Raw genomic sequence first — 18,408 nt, 5'->3', positions numbered from 1 at the left:
GTAATTTAAGTTAAAAACTGGGAAAATCCCACACTTCATAAAGATGACAAGAGCTACAGAAAAATCTTTAGGTGCTCAAAGAAAATGGGGAAAGTGCCATTAAATAAGCAGTCAATCCAAAAACAGAAGCGTAATTTTTAATACAATATAATAATAATAAAATCAAAGGCAAACCTGTATCACATTAAAAAAGATAGATATGTTGCGACTTCAGCCCTCAAAGAATATTGTTTGGATGTATTTCTGGGACTAGTCGATAGTACAGTACCAGATTAGTTGTTACAGCACCATAATAGGTCGTACTATCAATCACTCCCTACACCTCTAACCTTCGGGCACTAGACAATGCTGGTTGGGGTGCCATAAAGTAGGCAGGTTGTAGTTGAAACCTGACGGGCAGAACAATCCCACGCGCAAGAAGTAATTTAGCTGTGTAATTGGGTAACAGATATAGAACATCATCTCCATAAGCCGGTGAACGACGACACATACTATCTGAAAAGATTTTACACAATCCATGGCCAGTGGCGGTTTCAACCGCGAGCACAAGTATCTAAACCTCAAGTATGGAGAGTACAAAAGTTTCGGCACCTATAGAGCTAGGTTGGGTCATAGCACGAGATTAGATTAGTACAAAATAAAAACTAATTCCTATCCATTGTCTGATAACTTCATGAAAATACTATAAAATTATTCCGGAATAAATAAATGGTAGTGTTTTTTACAGATACATGAATGTACGTTAAATGACAAAGTTGTACTAGCCTCTAACTAGTTTCGCGATTCTTAATGGAAGTATGCCAGGCCACTCTGGAATGAGTGACGTTAACTCTTAAGGGGTTATATACAGTTAGAAGGCCGAATAAAGGCGAATTTTCCAGAATTTGTACACTTATTATTTTATCTTTTAACTGTATTTTAAGACTTAGTATTAGTAAAAATATTTATTTGGAAAAGAGCTACAGCTGAGCTTCTTTAAAAAAACTCGTTTTGCTGGGAACACTATATTTCTGAACTTGTTTCTCTGAAATTAAAAAGGCAAACAGATCTCGTTAAGTAATGTTAAATCTAGTAATTAATCGAAGGAATAAGCAAAATAATTTTTGTTTTGACAAATGGCGGTTTTTCAAAAAAAAAAAAAAACGATTTTTGACCAAAAATTCGGCCTTAAATTTTTAATAAAAAAAAAAAAATTATCGGTGAGAAAAAATATTCGATTAATTACTAAAAAATATATTCAAGAAGCTCGTGTTAAATTTTGAGACAATCAGTTTAGCCGTTTTCGAGTAATGTTGATTACCGGCTTTGAAAACAACATTTTGAGAAAAACGCGTTTAAAGTTTGAAAAACACTTTACATAGGAGTTGTCTATTCCAGGACCATATAATACACCCTTCGCCGCTTTTTTTGGGATTATACAAGAATGGGCCAAAATACCTCAAGATCACATTCGTGCAGCATGCAACTCATTTTTTGACCATTTGAAGGCTATAGTCAAGGCAAAAGGTGCTCATATGGAGCTAAAGTGAATATATGTTGAAATTTTAATCATTTTTGAACAATTTTGTCTTTGAAATCAATAAAAACTAATTTCACACAAAAAAATTATGGTATTTTGAATAGGTACAGGTCGTTCACCCTCTAAATCGGAAGTATACGTTAGCATGGAAAGTTTACAATAGGCTGGTGCATAAAAGGGACAGCTTTCCAGGTAAGCGCTGCTGCTCTGATCACTCTGAACGCATTTTCAAATTTGCGTGGAACTTCGAAAATATTCACCGGAACGATATTAAATTTTCTGTGTGTATTCTTAAATATATGTACACTAGCTTTAACCCGCGGCCCCGCTCGCGTAGGAGTAGTTTTGAGGGATTTAGGATATGTATATAAAAGAATTACAAACAATAATTTCATAGAAAATAATTTTTTATTAATAACCATAATATTACAATACCCGGCATCCGTTGCTATGCCTCGTTGAATTAAATCAAAACAACCAATCAGAAAAATATCAAGCAAAATTATTTTTATTAATTTTCTATCTCAAACCGTTTTTGAACTTTTCATTTGGGTCATAGTTGAACAGCTTATGCGGATTATGAAGTCTAGAGTGTGCTATAAATAGTGGGAAATAGGAAAAACTAAGATTTTTTAGATTAAATTTAAGCAAATATTCGATTATTAGTGACGAATGAGAGTGGTGGCGCGGCCTGGGGGCTGTGGAAAGGAAGTTCCATCATAAAAACATGCCTATAACCTTCATTGGGTGAAAATATGAATGTATAAAATTTTTTACGTCATTTGGTGTTGTCGTTTCGTAGTGATGCGCGGACAACGTACAGACATTCACCTTTATAGTATAGATGAAGAAAAAAAAATTAAAAAAAATATATTTTTTGAAAATTCTAACTGTATATAACCCCTTAAATGCTGAGTAACTGAAAGTATTTGATATTGTTATTAGGTTTTCATTTCCTCAAAATATGCAAAATCTCAAGGGCAAGTAAGGTCACTTTGTAGTCTCTCCTTTTAATTTATCTATTAATGACACCATAAGTACTCAGTTTATTTTTCGATATTTTTAATTTAAAATAATTTGTAGGCATTTGAACGAATAATATAGGTAAAAGCATGGTAGAAAACAACAGACATTAAAAAAATACTTAACTTTTCCAACAAAAAAACATACGCTTTCTTTACGATCAAGAATCGTTGAAAGGGCATCAAACTACTCAAAATGGCCATTCAAATATGCTTACATACATATAGTATGTACGTCTATTTGTATGTGTGCATTAGTGGGCAGTTGGGTTTGTCAGTACGCCTTAGATATCGTGGCGCTTACACGATGTGTCGCCCATCCAAATGAGTCACATTATGCACTATCCATAAACATACTGCGTCGCGGATCGGCTGTGGAAGTGCTGAAGTGTGCCATTGAAATTCAATAGAATGAAATCAAAAGCCACTTCCGCTCTGTATATGCCGATATCGCTTTCATTTTATTTTTATTTTCAACAAATAACGAATTAAAATTCAGAAAACACTTGAAAAGTTCGTTCGTTCGCGTATATTCATTCATGGTTGTTTCGGTCGTTAATCAAATTACGCACAAGTTTACGAAGCCATAAAAAAACAAATCGGCACATTATTGGATTTTCGCCGCCAACGCTATGGAATAGACGACAACGACGCCTAAATTGAAATCGAATTATAGCTTGAATAGGAATATGATAAGCTACAGCAATGTCCGCCAGACAACATGTAAAATAATGCGCGATGGAGATCGCGTCACGCCAGTGCCCATATCCAAGCACTTAAGCTATTACAATTTCAATTTCGATTTTCGGACCGAACGTGATGCACTTTTGCTTGTTTGTGTGGCATGAGGCATTTAAGAAACTGAAAAAAAATTTAGGTTAGCTCCATTTATCAATTTTATGCCGAACTTTTTAGGTAACCCAATAAAAACTGTTTATTGAACAAAACGACAAAACAACTGAGAACTACAAAAGGAGCCATGAGGTCTTTTAAAAAGTTGAATATACCATTGTATTCCGTAACTTTTGAACACTAAAAGAAAAAGAAAAAAAATTGAAAAAAAGAACCAAATGGAAATAGCAGAAAAAGTGGCTATAAAATCATATCATATGTATAGTAATAGCTGTAAAACGAAAAAAATCAAAAAGAGTTTATTTTTCCTCTTCCAGCCATTTAATAATAAGGAGGCATAAAAAGTAGAGGTGAAAGCTAAAAAAAAAAAAATTAAGGAGTGTAGGCAGAGTGTCTGGAAAGAATGCCTATTGTGTGATATGTAACTAAGTATGTATGTGTGTATACATATACCATATACAATCGAAGGCGGTTGCATGAAGTATCAACCATCAACTTGTAATATAAGCTAACCTTTATTTCATAATCTATTGTGCTAGTTAGTACATACTAATTCACATACTGTAATACATAAATACATACATACATACAAATGTATGTATATAGATCATCTATTTGAAGCGAACGCCCTTGTGTTTATTTGATCTATTTGAAAACACATATATTCATATGTATGGATGCATGCATGTAGCATACATATGTGTGCATGTAAGTATGTTTGTTTTATCGCGCGCACACCCACTACCATTCTGAGGTTTTCTCAATCAGCCGCGCGAAGCCAGCCAACTTTGCAAACAATCAGACAGTCAATCAACTTGCCAGTCATTCAATTCATTCTTTTTATGCGTGTTTTTTTTCTTCGTCTTTACAATCATACAGTGACATCATTTCGTCCGTTTGCTTGCCCTCCAATTCATTCAAAAACATTTCTTTACTCTGGTCTTTGTGAAATACAAGCGAATTCCTTTGCTTCCCCAAAGCTTCTGTGCCTATGCCAACACTTAATTTATTGCTATTAAATATTTTATGGTTTGTATAATGAATAGTGTTCGACTTCTGCCATAATCGAAAGTTTCATTCATAAACTTGTTTCCTATTTAAGTTGCGCCAATCTATGCACTCACACATTTTACTATGCATATGCGTTTTAGCAGTTTCAGTTGCAAATGTATTTAATAGTAGGTTTCCAACGCCATTGATTGGAATAGTACTGTAAAAATTAGGGAATTTGTTTTGTATTTTGGGGTTAATTTGAGGAGTTTGAATTGTATATAGCCAAATAAATTCTGAGTAAATATGAGCAGCATTGTACCGCTTTTTACCGCTGAATGTTATTTGTTTATCACTGCGGTAAAGCAATTGCTGCACTTGTCAGCGTAATCATATTTTTACAATACTTGCAGAGCAAAATGCAATGAATGAATCTTCATTTCGTAGGTTGGCGGACCTTTTCAACATTGTGTGTGTGTGTATATGTACATATGCATATGCTTCCTACTCACTCTTAGTGCTTAACAGCACTATAGACTAGTTGATGTTGGCGTTATAAAGACAAAATTTCATTTTCCTTTTTTCACATTGTCATATTTCTTAATAGTGGGTGGCAGCGATAGTATACAAATAAATGTACCTGAAAGTTAATCGTACAAACTATTCAAGCACTGCCGTTTCGCTGTTTTCTTTTCCCTGTTACAAACCCCCTACGCACGTCTTATATTTTCACTATCATTCAACGTCGTGTGTTTGATGGCATTGCTTTTGTACAAAAACTCGATGGACGCGCCATTGTTCTTGTAATCTAAATCCTCGAAACTTGACATACACACATGCATTCACTTGCATATACACACTCGTACACTCAGGTGTTCGTTCATTCATGATTATTGTAAAAGTTTATACAAAATATATGTACATACTGGTACAGATGTGTGTATGTATGTATGTATGTGCGATGAGTGGGTCGGTAAATTCGTGTAGCAATCGGCAAATCGTCTGGGAAATGTTTTGAGGGTTTGTCTTCGTTCGCTCTTAACATCTACACACATTAATTTGTGGATGAATATGTGTGTGAGTAGTGCACTTAGAAAAACTTTCAGAAAAACTTCGACTATGCAGATTTAAAACTGTTTCAATTTTGGTATAATAAAGAGCAAATTCGAAGTGACTCTAAAATCGCGTTATTTTAGAATTTTTTGTTTTTTGCGGGCGGTCGTGTGCATTTTCTCCATATAAAAAAAATTCCAGCCTTTGTGGAAGAAAATGCATAACACTTGAACAAAAAACAAAAAACAGTATGGAAACTCAATGCGAATTTGTAGCCACGTTAACCTAACACAATATTATTCCACAATTCAATGGATTACAAGACTGCATACCTAAAAAAAGACTGCAAACCTCTAAAAACTAACTAAAAAGTTTGAAATTTTGATGAAAATTGTTTGAATTTGTTCACATTATGTATATTACAATGTATAAAGCTTTGACATACTTTGTTGTAGTAAAAAAAAAATAAAATTAAAAATATTAAATAACAAAATATTGTGAACACATATACATACATATACGTGCATACTCCCATGCATACACTATTGTTCAAAAATTAAAAACTTTCTAATATACATATATATATTTTGATAAGTTCTTTTTATTAAATAGATATTTTTAATTATACTACTTAGATAGTTGAAAACTTGGAAACCTCGAAAGCTAATCGCATTTTTCGCAACTTCGTAAACTATTGCGAAATTCAATAATTTGACAGTTCAATCAGCATTACATACATACGAATCAACTCAAACAGACATAACATTAAAAAATATTATTGAATTTATTTTCTAAAATTACCACCTCACTTGTCTTCAACTTCAAAATTAGTTCTGTTTACTATATTTTTTAGTCTAGACCAACAGAGTGGGTATCAGGACAATATGAAAGTAATACAAAATTCTTAATCAACATCAACACATAGCGGTTATTTCTAAATTGAATTCGAATTTAAAAATAAGTGAGTTTGCAAAAGTATTTGTTTAGTCATTAAATCTTCTTTTATCTACATATAATATTTGCCAAAAACTTCTTTTTTGCCAATAACAAAGATAAGAATAAAGAAAAAAATACAAAATATATGCTATAAGGTCGATTTCTTAAGATAATTCGGATATTAAAAAATATGTATTCATATGGATGTATAAATGAAGGTGCTTAGATTTTGGTTAATACTGTGTATATGCGTGTCTACATTCAAGTACCCCACACCTTTGTTCAGCTCGTTTTTTGACACAACACTTCGTTTCGGCTATTTCAACGCTCTCACTGCATTAGTTATTGGCCTAGGTAACCTATCACCCACATCCATTATTTACCACCCACCACCCTTGAACCGAACTGCCACATCGGTTAGGCAGTTGTTGGTTGTGTTTTGCTTTTAAAAGATGGAGTAAAGGAATTTTTTTTGTTGTGTATGGAGCGCGAGAACGTAAGTTTGTGCAAAACGTGCGTTATGAGGAGAGAGCCAATGTGATGGAGAGAGTGTGCGCTGCACATTTTGAATGTAATGAAAAAAGAAGAAAACATATTTATTTGGTGTTTTCTTTTCAACTTCTGTTGGACAGGATTGCTTGTGACACTTGGAAGTGGGCAGGCGAATCTCTCTGCTAGTGCTTTAAGGATGCATGTACATTTTTATAATTGCACTAATTTCAAAATGAGCAGTACAAAAACGGTGAATAATTAATAAAACAGAATTTGAAAAGTGTGTTCAAAATTGATATGAATGAATACGCGCACATGCACAAATATATATGCATTCATGTATGTAAGTATACTTTTGTGCCTGGATTTCGCTCTCCAAAGCCGGGAGAACACGAGATCCCGAAACGAAACGAAAAATGTTCTTGCCCTATTTTCCATATGCATATGCACATATGTAAGTAGAGAGCAAGATTACTCAACAAATTACTCCGTAAAAGAGATCTTTGTACATAAGTATGTATGCCAACTCAATACAAACTCTGGTTTTTTTTTTTTTAAATAAAAAAGGTTTTATTTGTGTTTTCAATTTCAATATATGTATATAAGCCGACGGTTTGTTTTGCTAAAAGGTAGTAAAAGATATCAAGCAATAAAGTTAAAACAACAATGGCGCATATTTTGTTGTTGCTTGATTTTTCTGTAATATAAAATTCGAAATATTCAGTGGCATGTATTTTGTTGTTCCTTGAACTCTCCAGACAACAACAAAGTAAAAAGTAAGCAAAGTTAGACAATTTAGAGAACAAAAAACTATTAAAAATTCGAATCAGTTGGGATCTACTTCTACTATTTTGTGGGTGTGCCTAATGATACATATTTCGGTTCATAAAGTGCGTGCGTTTCTATAGGAAAGAGCAAAACTATTTATTGGGAAAAGTAATCAATGATAAGATTACCTCTTGAAATGCACTTGTTTCCACTTGTTGGGTTTCCAAAAAACCCCACCAAGCATAGTAAAGTCATTATTCTTCGTCGTCTATCTCATCTAACAGTTGGCCCAGAAAACAGGCTGCTTGGACAGGGTGGGTGCAGTTGTTGTTGCATGTGTTACATGCCAGATATTTTATATGTTGAGTAGTGTGTGTGAGTCAATTTTGGATAAGTAGGAGTTCAACCTACTACAAAAGGTAAAGGTGAAAAACAAAATTGCGAGAGTAACTTCGGCTGCCATATCATCGGTAACTCGGTAATGTTTTCTCATACTCCTTCTCCAATCATGCGTTATTCATACGGCACCGAAGTACGATTGAAGGAAGGTGCTGTGATTTTTTTCGTATATTACCAACACATTCTCAGTTATACCAGCCAATCAGCAGATTCTTTCAAATTCACTGAGAGCCGGTTAACGGTCTGATCTTGGCGACACCACTAAAAATCTGTTCACCATTGGTGTAAGTAGTGTGAAGTAAGGTACTTACACTTGATTGGAGAAAAGGGATCTAGGCTGGAGAATTTCTTCAAGTCATCCCCAAAGGGCACGCTAAGGATTCTCAAGCGCCTAGCCGCCAGAGCCGGACATTTGCAGAGAAAATGTCCAACAGTCTCTTTCTCTGTAGGATCCCCACAGCTTCTGTAATAGGGGTTGTACGGAATTCTAAGCTTCTCCGCATGAGCACCGATCACCCAATGACCAGTGAACACCGTAATGAGTTTGGAAATTCAATGGCGGGGGATTCCCATCACCCTAAGCGTTGTGTTTCTATCGTATTGGGGCCATAGTGTTTTCGAAATAGCACACGATGAGACAGACTTCCATCTGTATTGCGCTTTTTTAGAAAGAAATTGTGTAGTTTCCCTTTAACAACTGACAAAGGGACACCGATGTCTGAGAGGGGGGGACAGCTGAAACCGGTTCTGTCGACCCCTTCCTGGCAAGCTCGTCGGCAATTTCATTTCCCTCTATATTTCTGTGCCCAGGAACACAGATAAGGGAGAAGTTTCCTGCTCGATCGAGATGTTTGAGTTCCTCCTTATAGGAGTTAACGAGAAGAGAGCAGCAAAACGGCGACGACAGTGCCTTGATTGCAGCTTGGCTATCGGAAAAAATATGAATGTCTCCCTCCCAACAGCGATCCCGAAGCATTTTGCATGCCTGCAGGATCGCGAAGACTTCTGCTTGTTTCCGGCAGTTTAAAGGAGACCGAAATGCTGGCTGATTTAGAGTAAACCCCCGCTCCCACTCCAGACTCCATTTTGGATCCGTCAGTGAAAACAGAGGCATCTATATCCGTACCGACTCTCCGCTCTTTCCAATCTTGCCTGCTCGGAAAGATAGCCCTAGCACAACCCTCAAAGTAAAGTTTGCGGATGGAGAGGTCGGTGCGAATAACAGAGAAGGAAGGGGAGATCTGCTTCAAGATGCTACTATGTCCTACAGGAAGTTGTCTCCAAAGGCCAATCTCCTTCAGCCTAATAGCACTCTGAGCAGCAATGGATTTAACCTGCAGATCCACAGAAATTAAGTGAAGAATAACGATATTTAAATTAACATCAATAAGTACAGAGTGAAGAGGCGTGACTACGGAAGTACACACGTTTGATTGAAACACCGAAACACCAATTGGTAGAAGGTTGAAGTTATTTCTAATAGCAGTCGTACTTCGGCAGCCCATGGCCCCCAAGCGCAGTTCCACCATGAAAAAGGTCCTCATAAAAAATATCAGCCTTAATGAGTCGGCTTAAAACTGTAGTCCCCTCCATTTGTGGAACAACATCAAGACGCACACCACAAAGAGAAGAAGGAGCTCGGCTAAACACCAATAGAGGGTGAAAGCGCGAATTATATGCCACAAATGGAGGGACCTACAGTTTTAAGCCGACTACGAACGGCACATATTTTTATGAGGAGCTTTTTCATGGCAGAAATACACTCGGAGGTTTGCCATTGCCTGCCGAGGGGCGACCGCTATTAGAAACATGTTTTTCTTAAGCGCGAATTATAAATAAATAAAAATAATTACAGAGTGGGCTGGTCTCTAGGCTTTTGAATTGAATTTAGTTCAACTGTAAATGAAAGATGGAATAATATTTTTAAGATATTTTTTATTGGAATGATTAAATATTTTCATTGAACGCTGAACACGATTTTCTTCAAACAAATGCCCGCGATGGACTATATAGTAGCCCATTCCATCAATACAGTTTTTGAGTATATTTTCGCGGTTTTCTTCACTTATCTCTCTAATGGCAACTTCGATTTCATATTTCAACTCTTGAATCGTCTCTGGACGATTGACGTAACATAAGCTAATGGAAACAATTAAATCACAACTTCATGACGTCGAATTGATATCAACGTTTCGGCTTATTACGCGACTTTCAAATATTTACTAAATTTTCCACCTTTGTTCAAACAAAAGGTGACCCGATTTGTAAATCACTCCGTAGGAATGTTATTTTAGCTGCGAAAGTAAAAACCAAAACGATATTTCCAATCAATAAACATGCAATTATTTTATACATTTTTAAAGTTTTTGCTGCCTTTATTCTCTTCATAATCTATTTTCTTTATTTGTTAAATCGTTCATTGTTTCGTCCACTCACATTACTCAAATTTTTATTCATAAATTTGCACGCTACTCGTGCATTTCGTACATTTGGTTGTATTCTCGTCCGTATCATTCAATAACTTGTTCCATTCATAATACCATACAACAAGCAGGTCACCTAGATTCGTTTATTTGCCGTTGCCTCGGTAGTCATTTTATCAACGACTAATCTACTTGCCATTTTTTCTTCGCTCATCAGTTTGTCCGTCCATTCACACAATTATTTTTATATATTTTGAATAATATTGTACTTCTTTTTTTGTGTTTGTGGTGTAGGTGTGTTCTGTGTGGAAAAGGCTGGGCTGCTGATAGTGGCACTTCATATTACACCTACATACGTATGTATGTATTACCTCGCTGGTTGGTTGGTTGGATGGTTTATTTCTATGGCTGCTGCTGCTGTCGCTGCCGCTGCTGCTCGCTAACTGACTTGCCGCCGCCTTTTCCGCTGCTTACTGACGCTATTACAGCAATCAAGCAGCCGGACGTTGTACATTCATTCAGCCAATTCTTGTGTTTGCTTGTTTATATACATGCATATGTATGTAGTATATATAGCATACTTACACATAAAAAAAATACATATCTAAACTATGTCAACGTTGCCTTACTGTTGCAGCACTGAATGAAGGTCTCCAACGACACACCATTTTACCCCATTCAGGGGAATATTGATATTCTTTGAAGAGCAGGGGTAGTGGTCGGATAAAAGATTTTACTAACTACAAAAATAGCATTATTTAATTATAAATATGAGAATAAATTAGAATATTGATTATAACTCAATATGCTCTGAAAATAAATTTTGATGGCTCTAAAACTAATTTGTTATCTGCCCTGTACCAAGACAATCCAGCTTGCAATTAAAGCTATTTTTAACTATCTATTTATTTTATTTTTAATATTTATGGTGCTCAACAACGTATCGTAGTTCCTTTCCGTTGCCCGTAGGATACACACTTTTTTTAAATTTTTTGTTTTAGTTTTTTCCAGTTTAGTAGGTACATCTGCCAACTTTCGGCACTCAGTAATTTTTATAAAAATGATGGAAATATAAACGTAACATTAAATCATTATTTAAAGTACATTTCTTTTTACAGCATAAGGTTGTTGTTCTTGTTTCCTAATCCTAATTACCGACCAGCACCGTTTTAATACCACTCTTCTCGTGTGATGATGTCTTGCTTTTTTTGTTTTTTGTCAAATCCTTCTTTTAAGTCAGACCCATTTTGTGAGATCCAAGTATAACAGCAAATTCTTTATGTCGATGTCCGAGATCTCATTAATTTGCTGTAGGAACGGCTTACCGAAAGAGCGAAGTCGTGCCCTAGCTAGCCCTGGACATTCACATAAGTAGTGGAAAAGACTTTCCCTTCATCCCTTCCGCTTGACAGCTTTTGCAGATGGGGTTGAAGGGGAAGTTGAGTCTGGCTGCATGATCCCCTACCTTCCAATGACCTGTATGTAAGGGTTGCAGTGATGCGTGAAATGTATGGTCGAGAGCATCCTAACAGATCCTTTGGATTTTGTACGACGGCCATGTGTTTTTTGTTGTAATACATGTAGTTAATTGCTTCCACATTCTTTCGACTAAAGCACAGCAGTGTGAAGCAATGGATGTTTTTATTGTGTTGAGTGGGGTGGAGACTGCCACAGCCTCTGCTATGTCTAGTGTCGAAACTTTTCTTGCTAAGAGGGGTAATGCATATAAGAATTACATGATACAAAACGTAGAACAGCTTGATATTTATTTTAGGGATGAAGTATCTGCTAGGGCTGTCGGAGTTATTCGTTTTAGTCTTCGTTTTTGCAGTTCCGAATGTGGAATTTTCAGCATTTCTTCGTTTGTGTGTGTTAGCAGTCTGTGAATATGATTTGTGCTGCATTCTCGAATGACGTCTTCCATAAATTTAATTTTGAGGTCCCTGTTTATAGTATATCGTCATTGTTTATGTACCAGCCTGCGTTTGTGATAGTCCTTAGGATTTTTGATTGCAGTCGTTGCATTATTTTAAGGTTTGACTTGCCTGCTGTTCCCCATAGTTCGATGCCTTATTTCCAGATTGGAGTTATATGAGTTTTTTACAATAGATTAACAATTTACAATACACAAATAGGCAACACAGGTCTGCGGAAAAAATGAGCATATTTTTGAAAATTTTATTAAGTGGTTGGAGTGAATTTTTTTTTATAATCTGCTCGATAAATTCAAGGCATTTATTTTTTGAATATATTATCCGGCATGTGACCGTCGCGGCTACGAGTTACATGACCCATTCGACCAATCCAATTTTTAACTACTTTTTCCAATAAATCTGGCCGTAGGACGTCAATGGTGGTTTGAATTCTGCAATAAATCGATTGTTAAGCGCGCTGTATGGCAAGTTGCGCCCTCTTGTTGGAAACAAATGTCGTCGATGTTTAGCTGATTAATTTTTGGAAAGAAAAATTCAGACAGCATGGGTCGATAGCGCTCGCCATTGACCGTAGTGGCAGCTTCTTCCTCCTTTCACAAGAAGAAAGGGCCGCGTATAGATTTATTTTTTTCAAAGTAAATTTGCACAATTTGGAAACGTTGTTCTGCAGTTAAACGATTTATGTTTACTTGACAAACCTTACCGAGCAGAAATGCCAACACACTTCGCTTTTCTCTGCTGTAAACAGAATTGTCAAGGACCTCTCCGAGCCGTTTGATACGAGGTTTCAGACAGGGTGACTCGCTGTCGTGTGATTTCTTTAACCTGATGTTGGAGAGCATCGTACAAGCCGCAGAACTTAATCGCTCAGGCACAATATTTTATAAGAGCGTACAATTGTTGGCGTACGCCGATGATATTGACATTATCTGCCTTCTCCAAACTGGATAAAGAGGCAAAGCGAATGGGTCTGGTGGTGAACGAAGACAAAACGAAGTATCTCCTGTCTTCAAACAAACAGTCGGCGCACTCGCGTATCGGCACCCACGTCACTGTTGACAGTTATAATTTTGAGGTTGTAAAATTATTGAAAGTTCTCATGCAGCTGAAAAAAAAACACTCGATAGATGCCATAAACTGTATAACTGTTTCTTTCTAAAAAATATAATTCATTGTTTAATAAAAACCTTATAAATCAAAGTGCTAAACTTTGTACGAAATTCACTAAAATATAACAGATTTCAAAAAATTGCATCAACATTTACAATTTTAAAATTTCTCTTCTTTAGATGAGGTTTATGTGGAATATAATTAAGAATATAATTGCGAGCACATAATTAAAGTCTGACGTAAAAAATGTAGTTTCGAGAAAATATCGCTGTAGAACACGATTTTTGGTGGAAATTATCAAGCGGCGTGAAACATATTTTTATTACATAGAAAAGTGTACATGTCTGTGGCATGGGAATTAATGTAGGATCCTCGTGCTTTCCTTGTCCATTTTTAAGAAAACAATGTGATTGAGGCATATTTTCGTATGTATGAAATTGCTTTGATAGGTGGTATATTTTTTTAATTTTTATTTTTTAAAATTTTTATTATAATTTTTATTTTTTATTTTTTGCTTTTTAATTTTTTTTTATAATATTTAATTTTTTTTTATATTTTTTTATATTTTATTTTATTTTTTTTATTTGTTTATTTATTTGTTTTTTTTTATTTATTTTTTATTTATATTTTATTTATATTTTTTTTTTATTTTTTTTTTTTAATTTTTTTTTTATTTTTTTTTTTTTAATTTTTATTTTTCTTTTTAATTTATATATTTTTTCAATTTTTTTTATATTTTATCTTATTTTCTTATATTTTATTTAATTCTTTTATTTATTTATTTATTTTATTTTTTATTTTTTATTTTATTTTTTATTTATTTATTTTTTATTTACAATTTTTGATTTATTTTAAATTTTTTTAAACAAAAAGTTTTTTGATTTTCATTAATTTGAAGTTCTTTATATTTTGAATTGGAAATTTGTATATTTTTCATGCAATTAGTTTGACTCCCAAAAATGTTTATGGATTTAAATAAACATATACACACAAACATACATACGCAAAACATGCACGATTGCCATACCACACGCTCGCTACTAGTCGGCGCTCACGCTTTTCTTCAACAACCTTTCGCGAAATTCATTCATTCATTTGTTCTGCACAACACAAAGCATATTGTGAATGAATTTCTTCGTCAGAAGTGTTTTGCACAGTTTGTCATTCACGATAGTTGTTTGCGAGCTTGCATACGTTTGTTCTGACCTTCGTTCTTATGTACGGAATGCGATGTTTGTGTGGATATATAGATATGTGCGTAAATTTTGTTCTCACCATCGAGTCGGGCATAGTTGCATAGTTGAGCATAAAAACGACATTGAGCAGCATTTGTTTTATAGGCAGCGTGGCCGAGCGGTCTAAGGCGCTGGTTTTAGGCACCAGTCCGAAAGGGCGTGGGTTCGAATCCCACCGCTGTCAGTGAAATTTTTGTTTTTTTATTTGTCGTATTTTTTGGGAAATAGCATTAAATAAATATATGTGCTATGTCAATAGCATTTCAATGTTAGTTGTGTTTACTATATTTTATATAAATTTGAAAATTTAAAAATGCATATCTACATATCTGTGGTCGTACGGCACAGAGTTGTGAGTCGAAAATGCTTCAATAAACACTCTTTAACATAAATTCTTTCTATTAGTTTTGTATGTAGTTTAGAAATAAAGATAATAAATAGAAAGTTAGAAAATTATGATAACGGTTTTGTATTTAGAACGTTATTATATTAAGAAAACATTTTTTTATCTCAAGTCGACTTAAGCTGCTATCGTATCCGACCACGACAGTCAGTTGTAAAGGGTTTTTCAATAAGGGCGGGTAGATGTTGAAATGGAATAAAATGGCGTTTGCTGTGTGTCACGTAGCGCCGTCCTGCTGGAACCACATGTCGTCTAGGTCCATATGGTTCAATATGGGCCATAAGAAATTGGAAGGGCCACCACGTCTACCGAAAAATGGGCGCAATGCGCGCAACGTTTGCGTTAATGAACACTCATTTTGATAATAAAGTTTTATCATTTGAACGTGCTGTTCAATCGTGTAACTTGCCATGATAATTTGGCATAAACAACTGAATAATAAACAAAAGATTTGACAGATGTCACCAAAACAAAATGACTGCCACAGGGCGCCAAAACCGACCCGCGCCAATTGAAAAACCCTTTACATTATAGTAACGACCCGGATTTATATTTTGGGCCAAGGACTGTTGCTTCAGCAGTATTCCCCGTTCATGTATGGTAAGTGTTTATGCGGCTACAACAACAACAACAACCACATATTATGTGTGTTAAAACGGTAGCCACTTTCGAGAGTTTTCATAAAAATAAATGCAGATTTGGAGTTTCTTTCCTGGGGTACGGTACACTAGAAAGGGCTAGTTAACTGGGGCGGCAGCTCTTCGTCGGGAAAAACCCGAGTCATTCTCGTAACGTAGAACCGGCTGCCATGTTAATGGAGTTTCTTTCCTCTACGTTTCTTCTTCTTTATAATTGAATAATTTTTTATTTATTTTATTTTATTTTCGTTTTACGTTTATTTCATTTTATTTTGGTAAATTTTTTTCGTCTTATTTCGTTATATTTTATTTCATTTCATTCTCTTTTATTCAAAGTTTTTATTTATTTTTCAATAATTTTTTTTATCTCATTTTAAGCTTTATTTACATAAATTAAATTTTATTCTGCTACATATTTATGTATCAAAATATTTATTAGAAATTGCATTACTCTGTACTTGAGATGTGCACATATGTATGTATATTTGCACATACGTACATATGTATTTATAGTTTTGCACATTTTTTCATTCATGCACTTGCGCATCTAAATTTTCATTGATAATTTCCCCCTTTCACAATTCTAGACATGTTTGTACGTACGTATGTATGCGTGTCGATTTGGCAAGGTATATGACCATGAGGCTTTAAGCGGAGCAGCAGCAGCAGGCTAGCCCATTCTGAGCATGGTATATAAATTTATATACATGCACACATGACCATGCACATAGTCAATAATCGAGCAATACATCCACTGGCTGTTCACTTAGCATTGACAATATTATCAGGGGCACACGCCTCTTTTTTTCCACAATAACATACCTGCTATATGTACACTATTGCACGAATATCCCATTGCAAATATCTATAATGCAGAATAAACATTTTTAGGTACAAACAACTGCAATGTAATGTATTTAATTTAGCAAGCAGAGGGTAAAATAACACTGTGCAACAAATTCAGGTTAGCAAAAATTAGGTCCATTCTGAGAGTGGCGGGTGAAAATAGAGGCGAAATTAGAAGACCCGTATCGCGCCGTTTTTTTATGTTAGTTCGAATTTTTTTTTAATCGGCCTTCGAAGTTCGAAATCGGAGCAAAATTGTTTATATGGTTTTTTGGCTATAACTCGTCGACTAATAGATATTTTTTCAATCTGTAAAAGCCAAATTATTGCTAGAGACCTGTGCAACAATTACAATTTTTGAAAAAATTGATTTCGAAAATTTTTGTGGTACTTATGAAACAATATACTGACTGCAAACTTCGAAGGCCGATTAAAAAAAAATTCGAACTAACATAAAAAACCGGCGCGATACGGGTCTTCTAATTTCGCCTCTATTTTCACCCGCCACTCTCAGAATGGACCTAATTTTTGCTAACCTGAATTTGTTCCACAGTGTAATGCAATTAAACACAGTAGATTCTGTTTTTATGCGGTATATATGTACGTTCCGCAAGAAAGAGCATAAAAAAAACAGCTTAAAAAAAGCTACCAGTTCTATAGTAAAACTATAGATACGTTTCAAAAGTGCAAAGAACCGCATAAATCTGAAATAATGTAATAATATCGCATAAAAAAGGGTACTAGTCCCATATTATAACTATAGATACGTTCCATAGACCGCATGAATCTGAAATAATTAAATAAAATCGCATAAACAAAAAATTTGAAAAAAATTTTTGAAAACTATATCTTTATTTAAGAAACGTCAGAATCGAAAAATAAATTTACATCGTCAGAAATAGAATCAAACAATACCCGCATGTTGCGCATTCGTTTGGGATTTGGCGTAAAATCACTTCCGTCACTTGAGGAAATGTACACGTCTGATCTGGATGGTGATGCAGGCCGTTCCATACTTGTAGGGTTAGCATTTTTGATATAATCTGTGATGAGTTTTTGCTTAGCTGGTTTAGAATCTTGTTTATATGTACAATTCCCGATAGGTCGACATGCATTTTTTAATAAAAAAAAAAACCGCATAAAAACAGAATCTACTGTACTTGGTTATATTTTTATTTTTATTTTAGTAAGCAGTCACCTCCTTAATGCCTCTGTTTCAAATAGTGTTGACAGATTGTGGGTAATTTCCCTATTCTAGGACTATTTTGAACCAAAAATTATTAAAAGGGATAAAGGGGCATTTTTTACATTTAAAGAGATTTTCTTCTAACATTTTTATCGATGCACAATTGAACAGAATTCAGCTTCCATAATTAATTGTTCGTTGTGCTCACTCGTACTGTACTATCAATCAATATTTTCATTCGCAATGTACTTCGATGACAATTACTCCTCTATAAATCAATAAAAAATGCATGCGAGAAATATGTTAAAGTTTGATTTTTTACAATTCCTTGGAAATCCGATTAAAAATTTTAGAATGTTTAGCTTATTTGAAAAGGTTTGACTATAATGATAACCAACGTTATGGGTCATGAATGCGAAGAAATCTTGTAAAATTTAAATTTGGAGGATAGATTTTTATTTAAGAAAAGTCTTTCTATTTTTATAAAGATTCTGTTTTTTTTTTATATAATTGCACGTCTGCCTTTTCATGATATTTTCGAAGAATAGAAGAAAGAATAGCGTTAAGGGGTTATACGCAGTTATGAAGCAAATAAAAGACGG

At 34.7% G+C, this 18,408-nt stretch overlaps 1 protein-coding gene and 1 non-coding gene across 3 annotated transcripts in view; both read left to right on the top strand.

Annotated features, from left to right (window-relative positions):
• Positions 1-18,408, top strand: part of LOC128865744 (sprouty-related, EVH1 domain-containing protein 1) — a 45,399-nt gene that overhangs the window by 2,802 nt on the left and 24,189 nt on the right. The window lies entirely within an intron of this gene.
• On the top strand, positions 14,838-14,917 carry Trnal-uag (transfer RNA leucine (anticodon UAG)). Its single transcript has one exon. It is a non-coding gene; the product is annotated as a tRNA-Leu (tRNA).

The sequence above is a fragment of the Anastrepha ludens genome, chromosome 6, assembly GCF_028408465.1.
Source record: "Anastrepha ludens isolate Willacy chromosome 6, idAnaLude1.1, whole genome shotgun sequence".
Taxonomy (NCBI): Eukaryota; Metazoa; Arthropoda; class Insecta; order Diptera; family Tephritidae; genus Anastrepha; species Anastrepha ludens.
The sequence above is the reverse complement of the archived record's forward strand: the minus strand, read 5'-3'. Positions and strand labels throughout refer to the sequence as shown.